Source organism: Bombus huntii, chromosome 17 (assembly GCF_024542735.1).
Source record: "Bombus huntii isolate Logan2020A chromosome 17, iyBomHunt1.1, whole genome shotgun sequence".
Lineage (NCBI taxonomy): Eukaryota > Metazoa > Arthropoda > Insecta > Hymenoptera > Apidae > Bombus > Bombus huntii.
The window spans coordinates 5,953,044-5,966,556 of NC_066254.1; the positions used below are offsets into that span (position 1 = coordinate 5,953,044).

The 13,513-nt window shown below is 35.6% G+C and overlaps 1 protein-coding gene across 1 annotated transcript in view; it reads left to right on the forward strand.

Annotated features, from left to right (window-relative positions):
* Positions 1 to 13,513, forward strand: part of LOC126875174 (lachesin-like) — a 549,607-nt gene that overhangs the window by 135,329 nt on the left and 400,765 nt on the right. The gene's annotated exons all lie outside the window — the stretch shown is intronic.

The window sequence follows — 13,513 nt, forward strand, 5'->3', positions numbered from 1 at the left end:
AATAACTTTTAGTTTTGCCTTATCTATTCGTTTATCTAGCAAGTTGCCCGAAAGCCTATTTGATTTTGACGCACAAAATTATAAATTGTAATTCACAGTAATGTTTTGTGATTAAACCGATATGTTTGGGTAAAAATACATTTGTCCAACTACCGATAAATGATGAATGAAAAATAAAATTAATTTCATAATTTTAAGTGATGTATTTAGACTTGTCTAAATAATAAATAATCTATTTTTTATTTGAATTCTCCAATAACAAATGCCCCTTTATTTGAACAATTATTTCAATGAAAATTTATCGAATAACGTCCAATATTATTTGGAAAATATTTATCCGAGACAAACTGTTAGTAGCACTCTGCATCATATTCTATCCTACGAAGAAATAATTTTGAATAAATCAAAAAGTATACATCTGTGCGATAACAAAGTTTGTAATCAGTTATGCAATAGACGAAATTATGTAGACTTTCTGTGATGTTCGTTTATGACATATTGCAGTGTAAATGTTGTACGTGCAGATTGGTCGCTTTACTGTTTAATGTCTGCAAAAGTTTCCGCTCGTTTATCTTTTTAGGCGACCACTTAATTTTCATTGAGTTCGTTAAATTCATTTCCAGCGAAATGCTTGATGTTCTAGCTCACACTTGGAGCACATAGTTACATGTGTGCGTATCAGCGCGCGGTATGTGCTGATATATTCAGGTGCTCTCTTCCACTGAACTTCGTTTGAATATAGTCTAGATTCATTCTGGCACGAGTGGATGGTTCGGAGATTTATAGGGGAAGGTTGCACCATTGACGAAATCCGCGGTAATACCCGTGCCGGTCCATAGATACCGGTTACATAAAAATCCCAGAGCGTAGAATTTCTCTGAATTTAGATTAATGACGCCCGATATTTTGATAAATTCCAATAGCGATCCTTAGTAGTTTAGAAATACAATTTCCTGTGCCGCAGACGGTTTCTGCCTTTCATTAGACAATAGCCACGTAACAATATTTTTAAATTAATATATTTAAATATTATTTTTTAAGATTATCGGTAGAAATACAGACCGAGTCAGTATAAGATATCACCTAAAATAACCCGTTATCTATTGATTTTATTAAAAAATGTTTCAAGTGAAATTTATCGTAAAATATTTAAGGAGGTTCGTCGAACGAGTTCAATACCTTATATTTTTTGAAATGCTTATTAAGGCGACTATTGAATGTTTTAAACGGCACTTTGTATTTTTCATACGATTAGTCGATCCAGTTGGACAAGGAAAGACATACATAGAAAAGGAGAAATAGTACATTTATTCCGCTTTTCCTTACCTTTTATGCAGTGCATTTGATAAATTCAATACTTTTATGCTTGCAGTGCAATACCTTTCTTACTTTGTATGATACTTTTGTTTATGCTAGAATAAAAGCTTTTCTATTTAACCACAATATCATTAATTACCAGAACTGATGTAATAGGTATGACCAATGCTTCAAAGTAACAGATAATAATAGTTAGAGCAATATATTTTTGTCAATAAATACAAATGATGTTAAAAAATGCAGAATTAATAAATCATCTGCTAGTTAATAGAGTTTGCAGAATTCTATTATTAGAAAATACGTGGAACTGTTTCATAGAATTCATGATATAAATAATCTGTGTATACTAAGAATTTATTGCACTTTTAATTCTAGCAATTGATATAAGTCGGACCTTCAGTTTCTCTGATTCAAGCGTGTGCGTACTTAGCTTGAATTAATCCAAAATGGTGCTACAATTCTGAATTCTATTATTACAAATTTCGTTTCATTAATATGTAGGGTGTCCTGCTTAACTTGAGCATCTTAAATATCAGTGGAAAACAATATCTGACTGAAAGAAGCAAATGTTATATGCAAAAGTTTGTCTCGTGACAGATTTTTTACATGCAACTACGTATTTTCCAACCTTCAACGACCTAAAGTGACTTTCACGTGATCTTGAGTACGAAAAATTCACAAAAGTAGGACAATTGCTGGAAATACCGAAATAACTATGATGAAAAGATTAACGGAGGAAAATTTACTTTAGCATGTGCTCGAATTAAACGATTTTCTGACTTTTTTTGTAACTTTCTCACTGGTATTAGCACGTGCAGTTTTAATACGTTCCTTCGTATTTCCAGCGTTTCCAAAGAAAGAAACGCGTAAGATCTAGTAAAGTCGGAACAGGCTCTTGAATATCTGCGCTACGACCGATCCGACGTTGCAGGAATTATCGGGTTTGACGATCTACTGATACATTTGGAGCCGAATATCCGTCATGTTGAAACTACGTTCGATATCTTCATGGTGTAGAAATGTTCTCTAATAGATCGACTCGCTGATAGCTGAAAAAACTTACACATTGTTCATCACTCGAAGTGACATCGATAAAAAATGGTCGAATAATACGATCACCAAAGGTACCATATCGTATATTTACGCTTTGTGGGCGCTGATGTACGGCTTGACGAAGCTATTTCGGATTTTCAGTATGCCAATAATGCATATTATGTCTATTCAGTCGTCCATGATTGATACAAACAAACTCATCGGTAGACAGCGGACCTTTATACGGATGTAATATATCGAAATATGCAAAATACATGCAAAATGTATGCAAAATATATGCAACGAGATTTGTGTTGCAATTTAAACTATAGTACGTTGCAGTAGTTTTTTTTCAATTATCGATTATAGCTTTTTGCGCGTAAAGGAAGTTTTAAAAAACCTTTTTCGTGCTTAATATCGACTTATGCGCTGCCGGTGATTATAGTCGGGCCTCCTCTGCTATTCTACCAACATATTTCAACTTTTAACACATGTTTTGCGGTATCCGTACCAGGCAGTAACATCTTTTTTTCGGAAATTGGAAAACGAATTTAAAGAACGTGCAGTACTTGCATAATTCGTTTCGGATAATTGTATTCAGGTCAACAAACGAGACTGCATTTTCTCATTTTTACAAAGCTCCCCTACAATCGAATTTGCGATAGACTGACCGGTTTCATTTCATCCACAAACATTCAGATATAATTGTGACCAATATTTTTCCGAACGCTTTACTATTGAGACGTTTCCAAGGCAAAATTATTTTTTCTTCTCGACGAACTCGCCTCATATTTTGGATCGTTGTTTAAAGTAATAGCAGTACGTTTATCACGCTGTGTAACATTTTTCCTGCGCACACCTGTATCACGGTGTTGTTTCATTTGCAATTTTCTATCTCGTGCAATCTGCTTGTCACACACTTTGCAATAAGCGTCTTCTCCCTGCGCAGTAATACAATTATTTGCCAGTGCAGTAATTCAGTTAGACACCGTTACACGTTTGCAATCTTCTGACTTGGGCATCTTCTCAATATTTAAATTCTCAGTCGTGAGTGTTTCACTACTAACACTATCGAATGGCTCGTGTAACTAAATTATTCAAATCTCTTGCGGTATAATACCGAACTGTAAGACAATTCGCTAACCAGGAGAACACGGTACAAAACAAAGATGAAGTAATTGAAGCGGCACGGAAAGTAGGAGCGATGCTGCTCGATGAAATTACCGATAGATAATTGTACCAGAGTAGAACTTTATTTATCCGAATTGATGACATTTATCAGATACGTTTCTGAGCTCTTATTATCCGAATTCAGGCTGTAAGGATTTTACCTTAGCATTTACAAATTTCAGCTTAGTTAAGTTCAGTTATATGAAAATTAACTCCGATTATGGGAATGATAAACAAGGAAGGATGGGAGAACTAGTAGACTCCTATTATCCGACTGATCCAGTTATCCAACACGGCAGTGTCGGATAAATGGAGTTTTACTGTAAAATAACAGATTACTTAATCTTTCTCGCTTATCCTCGCTTAATAAATTGTCAACTAAATATATACATATTCAGAATCTATGTATTTATGCAAGAAATATGCACTTAAGCAAAATACATGCGATATACGAAAAACGCAAAATAGCTACTATGTTTTTAGAATCTCGTAATGACGAAACAAAGAACAACCGAAAAAATCGCCCATTTTCTAGTCACTCGATTTTAGAACCGAATTTCGTAACAAATGATGGTATTCACGTATTTAGATTTATTTTTAGCAAGTTTTTTATCGTTTTTCGGGAAGGTGGTAATGACACTTTTTGTTTTTTGGAAGACACGCTTATGGGTGTTGTGTAAATTTTTCAATTCCAAGCGATGCCGAAAATAGTCATTTTATAACATCCTTCGTTCTCGTCGCAGCTGATGGTTATTTTTTTTTAAAAGCATTAATGCAGGTTTCGACTATGCTGTTACGAAATAAACGAAAGTCCTAAGACTGTTATACGCTTCCGGTTGCGATAGGACAATAGTGACGTAAAAAATGTTAACTTGTTAGTAACACAGAATCGTAATTTTAATAAAGCCGCTTAAAACGTACGTAACGAGCACACTAATATACGCCGGTTTAACAACGGATAGGTGGCGAAGGTGGACACACCAATATCAAGACCTGCTTTTATCTTTACTCGTAACGAGAACGTTAATGCGATGCAATATTTTGCTGTAGCAACGTTTTATCCTTCACAAATGGGCTGCGAATCAGCCGTTAAACTTATTATCTATAATCATACATCGATGATTTGTGCTTGGATGTACGTTAACGCGTGAACTTTCGATAGGGAACAAGGACCAATCAATTTCTCTAAAAGTGCCAACATTATTAAATATGCTTGCCACGATTAAATACTTAGCTGATTAGCTCTTGGTACCGACATCTCGAATTCGATGTTTAATTTTCAATGAAATTCAAACATTAAACTTCTCTTAATATCAAGTTGCCCGAGAACTAAAATTAATTTTTGATTAAACTGTTCAAACCAATGATACTACCATCGTAACGTAACTATCGTAATTAAAGTTCTTGCGATCAACAGATTTCTGTCCCATCAAAGAAGCATTAAAAGCTAATTATTCTCACGGTGAAACGATATTAATATCTCCATCGAGAAGGAGCAAGTATAATTTTAGTGAATATTCAATCATATACGCGGTGATCCACCTAGCACCTTGAACACCTCAAATATTTCACTTATTGTTATTCGGAAAAGTGTCAGAAGAAAACATTATTTAATTAGAAAAATACGATGACAAGCGGGAAATTTATCTCGAAATTATATTTTCCGGCATTACAAAATCACGAATGTTTTCTTAAACGAGATTATATACTTTTATCGTCATGACGTTATATCTGTGGCGAGTGATCTATTATATCATGAAATCATTAGGGTGCATGACTTGCGTACGAAAAGTTCAGAAATGTTTGGGAATAAATGCAAACGACCAGAAGTGTGTAATGCGAATAATAAAAAATGTATGTACGTATATACACACTTATATATGTTTATATGTACTTGTATATATACAGGGTGGTTGGTGACTGGTGGTACAAGCGGAAAGGGGGTGATTCTACGCGAAAAAAGAAGTCGAAAATATAGAATAAAAATTTTTCGTTTGAGGCTTTGTTTTCGAGAAAATCGACTTTGAATTTTCGCTCGGTACGCGTGCGGTACGTTATAACGGATCTCACTGTAGATCGTTGTTTCGATGGAAAAAATAAAAAAAAAATTAAAAAAAAATTGTTATTCTATATTTTTGACTTCTTTTTTCGCGTAGAATCACCCCCTTTCCGCTTGTACCACCAGTTACCAACCACCCTGTATAACATATACACATATAGTAAGGAGAAAAATTGACTAGTGTAATGCTTTTTGTAGAAAATGATAATTTTGGTTCGCTATTTAGAAAGATATGCTTTGGCGCGTTTGGTACCTCGCGAAAAAGAGGCAATATAAATATTAATATTTTATTATAATATTATCGTAATAGTAAGGAATGAATAGTATTAATATAAATACCAATATTTCGTACGTAACTTGTTTGTACTTAAAACGGCTGCAGTTCGTTTTGGCATACTTTTAATCAAATTTGTGCATACTTCTTGAGGGATCGCATACCTTTGTTCTTCAACTCTTTCCTATAATTCATCGAGATTCCCGCAGGGGTTGGAGGGACTGCCGAAGCACAGTCCGCATTTTTGCGGCTGTGTCTCGCTTGCGCCAGTTCCTTTGGTTGTGTTCATCTCACGGAAGCAAACTACGGAGTAAAGGCTACGGTTAATACCGTGGCTAATCCCTGCTTACGCGAGTCCACGGTCGTATAAACAGATCTGGATACTCTTATACGGAAAACAGAGAAGGAATCGTTTGAAAATTGAGTCTTGAAAAATCAACATGGAACGCAGGAAGAGTGTATAGATATACATAGACATGATATACATAGTATCTGATACTATGCATTTCTTAAACAGAGACAGAGGCATTCCATGTTGATTTTTCAGGATTCGATTCTCGGACGGCTCTCCCTAGCGAGTGTCGAGACCTGTTTATGCGACCGCGAGAAAGTTATTGCCAGTGACAGAGATTGCACGGATCTCGACTCGTGGTGTCACTAGTCCCACCAATGACTTTGATTGGTTCCACGGGGACCAGAATCGGGATCCGATTCCCGACTGCTTAACGTCGGTCTCGTGGGAGCAGCGACCTGTGGCCAAATGTTGGTTAGACGATCCATAAGGATTGTCGACCGCAAACGATATGCTTCCTCCATGGGTATATCTGTATGGGTCGACGTCATCAGCTCTGGCGGAAGTTGCCAGACGCAAGAGTAACCGCTCCGAAGTCTGCCTGCTGTACGATACTTGGGACTTGCAGAGGGACCCTGTCCGACCTGGAACTGGATCCGATAAAGATAGCTGTAGTCATGTAGCTGTGGCCGTGTCTGATGAGGTTTCGTGACTGCTACGGGCATATTAACGAGCTCCTGACGTATGTAGTTCGAGCGATTCTGTCTATTCCACGCAAAGACTAAAGCAATTCTTACGACGATCGAATCGTGCTTGACTCGACCGAGAGTTCAGCAATCCCCAAACTCGGATGGCCCAGGGAAGATGCATATTAATTGGATTTTATCGAATACAAAAAGGTTCAATCAACATGTACTTCGGAGGTAACTGCGCACCAAATCAACTCGTGTTCTCTTCGATGACTTTCGTTGTTCAACTTTTCTTAGCTTTTCGTAATAGTTCAACGTTTCCTAAATTTTGGAGCCTACTTTTTCGCAGCAGACCTTAAACTGAAGTTTTCCGACCCTGTGACCTCTATTTGCATTGTGCAACTCGAAACCATGAAGTTGATTGCTTTCATTCTATTCAGAATTTACTGTCTCACGTATTAAGACTAATTTATTGTTAATAATGTTAATGTCACGTTATTTACATTCTATTTGACCGCGATATGTAAGCATATCGTGGATTGCTATAATTGTAAATAATGTCAGTGTAAGAGCCAATGAAACCTTGACATTACTTTCTAAAAGAATAGTTGAGTTGCGAGCCGTAGTTCCTTTGACAAGTTTGGTTCTTGTTACGAGTAGAGTACGATGCCGGCAAAAAATTTGACAACAACATTCAAGTTCAAGATGAACTTTAAAATTCAGATACGGTAGTCATGATATATAATTTTTGAACACTGTGTACGACGATACAGGAGATTTGTAAAAGAAACGTGTAAAGTTTACCTCGAACATGATTTTCAAGCTCAAATTTTTTATTGCAACGTATTCTACTTGTCACGAGGAACAAAATTCTCAAAAGAATCACCGGTAGCGCATGGTCTCTGCTCCCGGAAAGAAGTCAAAGTGTTAATAATTCTCGCACTAGCTTCATTCGCAGTTTTACAGTTTACAATTACGTTCGCATTTAACGAGAAGGTAGCTTACTATTTGTGGAACAACGAGAAATACAGATTACAGGAATATTCGCAAATCTCTGCATGCAGAAGATTATGTTAACCGCTTGGTGATCAAGAATTAATACTACGACATCTGAATGCAGATCTACCCTGCATTAACAGGCGGAAAGGAGAAGAACAGATTAATTATCGCTCTTGCTCGTGCTTATCCATTACTGGGCTTGCATAAACTGGTCGAGTGAGAATCAATCACATGACGGTGTGACAAATAACTCGAGAGAAAAGCTTACGACTTTACAAAATTCGCCGCGTTCAAGCACTCCAACCAAATGACTGTGTTACTCGACAAAGTTTTCACCATTGAACGCTACGTAACTTACAGCGCAACTCACACTTTTTCGAGCGTGTGTTATTTATGAATGAAAGCAGTTTCCCAAGTTGTAGCATTCTCGATCGACAAAATGCCAGGATTTGAACTTACAGAAATCCAGATGCGATGGATGAAAGATTTGACTAAGGACGATCCACCATAAACGTATGGACAGGTATCGTTAAAAATTGTATTACTGTTCCTATGTTTTTGCCTACATCGATAAAAAGTGCAACATATTTGCGATTTTTGAGCTCGCGTCTCCTAATCGAATTACGTGAAATTATGCGACGGCAGAGGCGTCGCTGTATTTATTTTGTGAATGTTGACAAAGTCGCCGACAATTTCAGCCAGTTATTGAACGAAAAGTTTGGATAGGATACAGACCTGCTCCTAACGCGCGGCCTCGTTGCTCGTGAAATTTGATGGCGTTGAATATTTTGCTTTGAGAGAAGAAATCTACAGTTCGATCAAACAGATTGCGTTCGTTAAACAGTTACAACGTCCGATCGAATGCGGTTTTTATCCTTCAAAATCGATACGTAATCTTAGTGAGAAACTCGTAGAGACTCGAGTTTGGGGCTGTTTAGAAAGAAAGAAAGAAAGAAAGATACGGGATATATAATAGTGAATTTAAGGTACCTGCGTGCAACAGTAGGTGCCATTTTCCTGCATCTGAATGCAGAATGTAAACGCATTGTGAACAAACTCAATTTGAAAATTATTAACATTTTAGTACTTTTCCGGGAGAAGGGATCGTTTGCGACCCGTGGTTCCTGTGAGACTTTTGTTCCTTGTGATGAGAGGGATATGTTGAATCAAAAAATGTTGACTTAGAAAATCACGCTGGAGGTCAAATTTTACGGTTTCCACACCTACTTTTTATGTTACAGCTAGGAGAATCGAAACATCGGTCAAAAGCACAAGCGTGGACTTGAGTTATTGGATGGAATTTTAGTTAGCATTGGACAAACGGGAATCAAAGAAGGGCATAACTGACGCGTGGTTAGTAAAGTAACGAGTAAACTTTCGTGAACGAACCGACTGTATCGAGAGTTATCGAAGAAAAGGGCTGGAAGAACCGACGCGACATTTTAGGAAACGTGTCGGTCTTGCAATTTGCTGTCAAATACTACAGCTCGAATGACGAAGGCAATTACGGAATAATCGTAAAGTGTCTTTTGCAACGGAATGCTAGGCACGAGCAAACCTTCTCAAACTACTTATATTTAAAGTATATAAAGTATTATAAAGTATATTTTAATATGATAAAGATATACCTATAGAAAGCAGCTTGGAACAATCTTAATTAAATTATAAATGAGGGACTCGATCTGTCGAACGATTAGATTTAATAAGACTCGAGCGAGCAAATTCGTTTAGATACGTTCGAGGTGACGAATACATTGATTGGATACTACGCTCGAATGCGACTCGAACACAGTCCTGCAACTGTCAGGCTATAAAGCATAATTGCTCCAAAAGGGAAATTAACCCGATTTCACTGACTGACAGAGTTACGTTCCGACATTCAATTAAAACTACCCAAGAAGATTGGACGTTCAGTTTCTTACATACGTATTCTAAAATTGCATACTTTTAGGTAGCGAGGCTTGCTATGATCTTATGACCTAGTACAGTATGTTGGGATGGATCATGGTCAACCCTATCCGACAGCTACATTAGACTAAGCATCGCGTTGCCACTTTATGGAAGATGCGTACGTAACGAGTGGTATTATTCTGTATAAAGTTGTCGCGCTACTTTACACGTTCAAAGTCTCATTTCTTGTAATTTTATATAATTGACTACAGTTATTGCAAAATTCAGGAAATGGTAACGCATTAATTGCATACACATAATTTATGAAAACCATTAAGAATTACTTAATAAATCGAACAGAATCGCTACAATTACTTTCCAGGCAGTTAACTGATGCATTTCTTCTTATAGGCGGCAGTTTATGTTTTGAGATATTCATCGTTATTCATTAATGCGCTCATGCTCTAATATACGAACGTATGCGTTACTCTGCTACTCACGATGCGTCGTGACAAGTATGCATTTTTGTATGAAAAACCGTTTATTTACATTTTATGTTCATTTTTAAAGTCAGATGCGATACGAAATAAAGTCAGTGTAGTTAACTGGCTGCTCGCTAACATATAATATCTACTCCATTTTCAAATTGATTTTATCTACACGTTAAAGCGAGCTGTGGAATAAATCAAACTTGCTTGAGCCTGCTTGCATCTCTGTATCATAATGTGATAACTTTCACACGCCTAAATCTCGGCAGTCTGACGATCGAGAATATTGCTACCGGAAGAATCGCTCTCATCCGTGAACAAGATATTTCCAAGGATTGCGTTCTAACTTTTTTTAGCGGCCAACCACCGAATATTCGTCAAACGACATAATTTCGCACACGACGAACCTTATGACGTACACCTCCTTCGCGTATTATTTTTCCCACTGCTTCGTGTGAAACCCCTACTCGACAGACTGTTCTTTGCAATACATCGATGGATAAATACGCGCACAAACACGCAATACGTGCAATAGAATGCTCGAGGTCAATCTTGTGATCCTCTTTTTCAACAGATCTTCGCAAATCCGAAGGTGTAGAATTACCTCCCAAAGCCATAAGATGACAAACACTTTCTTGACACACTGTGTAACATTGAGGTATCCAGTTTTGCCACATACAATTTCGTCATTGTCACGTTTGACTTTGTTCATTGTAAAGTCAAATTTGCACACTCAATCAGTGAAATAGTACGAAGAAATTATAGTGACTTGTATTCCTTATGATATCATGATGTCACATAATATATAATACAATACAATAATTCGCGAACAGGTCACTCGTTAATTGCTTTTAAAAGAATTACCGCAGAAACTTCCTAACACGCTACCCGGAGGCCAGGGATTTATTTCGTCGATAAGTTAGGTTATTAAACTTAAGTTCTTTCATTGAAGACATCGATGGACGCTGTGTTCCAGAAATCGCCAATCACACTTGGCGAAGCATAATAGTAATTTACAATAACAAATACTTAAGAATGCCTAATATTGTTAAACATAGGGTTCAATTTACAATTATGTAAATATTATTTCTTGAAAGTGACTTCTTAATCAATTTCAACAAATTTTGTAAAATCATGTAATAAATCTTTTTATTTATCGGAATAGTTAATACACAAATAAACACTGTACATATGTCGTGACAGAAATAAAGACAGAGTTCATATTTCTAGAACAGTCATATTTATGATAACATAAAAGTTACCATATATACAATAATATAATTTTGCATGCGAAAAACATTTCTTTCGTTTCCATAAATCCCATGATATTCAATTTTTATTGCTGTAATCTGTGTTATTGTTTATATGTCTGTATTTATCTCTGAAAATTCTCACTATTCAAATGAATATGAACAAAACGAAATGACGAAACCACATTGTAGCAATAACAATGCGATAGAATAACAGTTTTATATTGTGAATAAAAACAGTAACATGGTGCAAAAATGAGTAAATATACGAATTAAATTTGCTCTTAATCAACAAAACTAATTACTTATTCCAATGGTTGGCTTTGGCAAACTGATTCGACTAAGCAATTAATTACCTAATGAATCACAACAGCATAGAAATATTAGTTTGACGTCAGTAATTTCTGCACATGAACAATACATATTTGGTCAGACAAACATAACATGGCTGTGTGACTGCAAATGAAAGGTTCTATTATTTCTGTTCAATATCTCGCGTATTATATATTAGTATATAACTATAATTATGTAGTAATACAAATGTGAATAAAATATTTGGAATTCTCATTCTTCGAAGAAAAATACCAAGTTGGAACATTGTATTTCTAATGATTTGTACCAATTTATATTTTTAACGAACGTATATACGCACGTGACACTCTACGAAACATGAATTGACTCACATTTTCATAAACATTCATAGATCAATGGTATACTTTAATAACGTGTGACACGTAAGGTAGAAGTGTTAAAAATATTTGTAGACTACTTTGTTTTAGAATAATAAAATAAGAATTAAAATATTTAATTTTTTGATTCGTCAAATTTAAATTTATTGTTACTCATATCGATTTATAAAGTCATAAAGATATGTTTTGTCAATTCCACAGAATATATATCATGATAACATATTTCAAGTAATTTGTTAACAAATTATTATTACAATCAATTTTTAATTAAGTCGTAGTTAACAAAAAAATATGGAATACAATTTTTTCACACAACGCTTTGTTTCAGAGAAAAATAAAATTGAAAATTTATCATACGCGTGTATTAAGCCAATTGCCAAACGAACATGTTCAAACTGTATTTTTTTCAAAACGGAACCTTAAGCTAAAAAGCTTTACTTCATATATTCGACTTGTTCTTGTATGTGGTATCAGCACCTAGTCGGATGCCCACGTTATGCGGAACACCTTGTAGAACCATGGTATGTATTTGTTTCTTCTCATATTTTGTTGAGAATAATATAGCAGAGCCAACAATAAGAATATTATTTTGTTCAACACGCTACAATGGAGAATTATGAAAATGGAGAATATTTTAAGAAGAAGTTTTAACATCCAAATACAAGTACACGAATTAATATGCAATTTTAATAACTTTTAGATTTAAAGATTCTCAGATTGGATAGTTGGGGAATTAATAACACTATTAAAATAATTATATTAGCACCGTTGAATCCGTCTTTTTATCTTTTAGAAAAATACAGAAAAAAAATATAACCTCCTATTTTCAAAATATCAATCATTTCGAAATTTTAAGAAAGACAAGAAAGAACTGTGGCACACACAAACAAACGTAAAATGAGGATTAAGTGAGCCCTAATCATGTAAATGCGGGGCTCTGTTTGACCCAACTTGGCACTGAGCGATCAATCGAACGAGCAGTGCAGTAAAAAGTGCAATAAAAAGCTCCCCATAGTCCGCACATCTTGGGAGAAAGACACAAATTCTCCAGAAACAAGGTGTAGAGGAAAAAGAAGAAATAGCGTAGGTCAACTAAACATACACCGGCCTCAACCACCTGTAGAACAATTCTGACATTAAGCGCGCAAATAAACTTGACCATGTACGATAACACGTGGCACCACAATACCATCATATTTGGACTAACTTCTTTCCTTTGAATATTTCACCACGTTACATATATACATAAATATCTGATATATCGATACTTCGACAGACTTTGAAGATTTGCTCACAATTTAGAAAGAGAGTACAGAATCCTAAATAAATATATTAGATATTCACACACATGCAATAAAGTATTT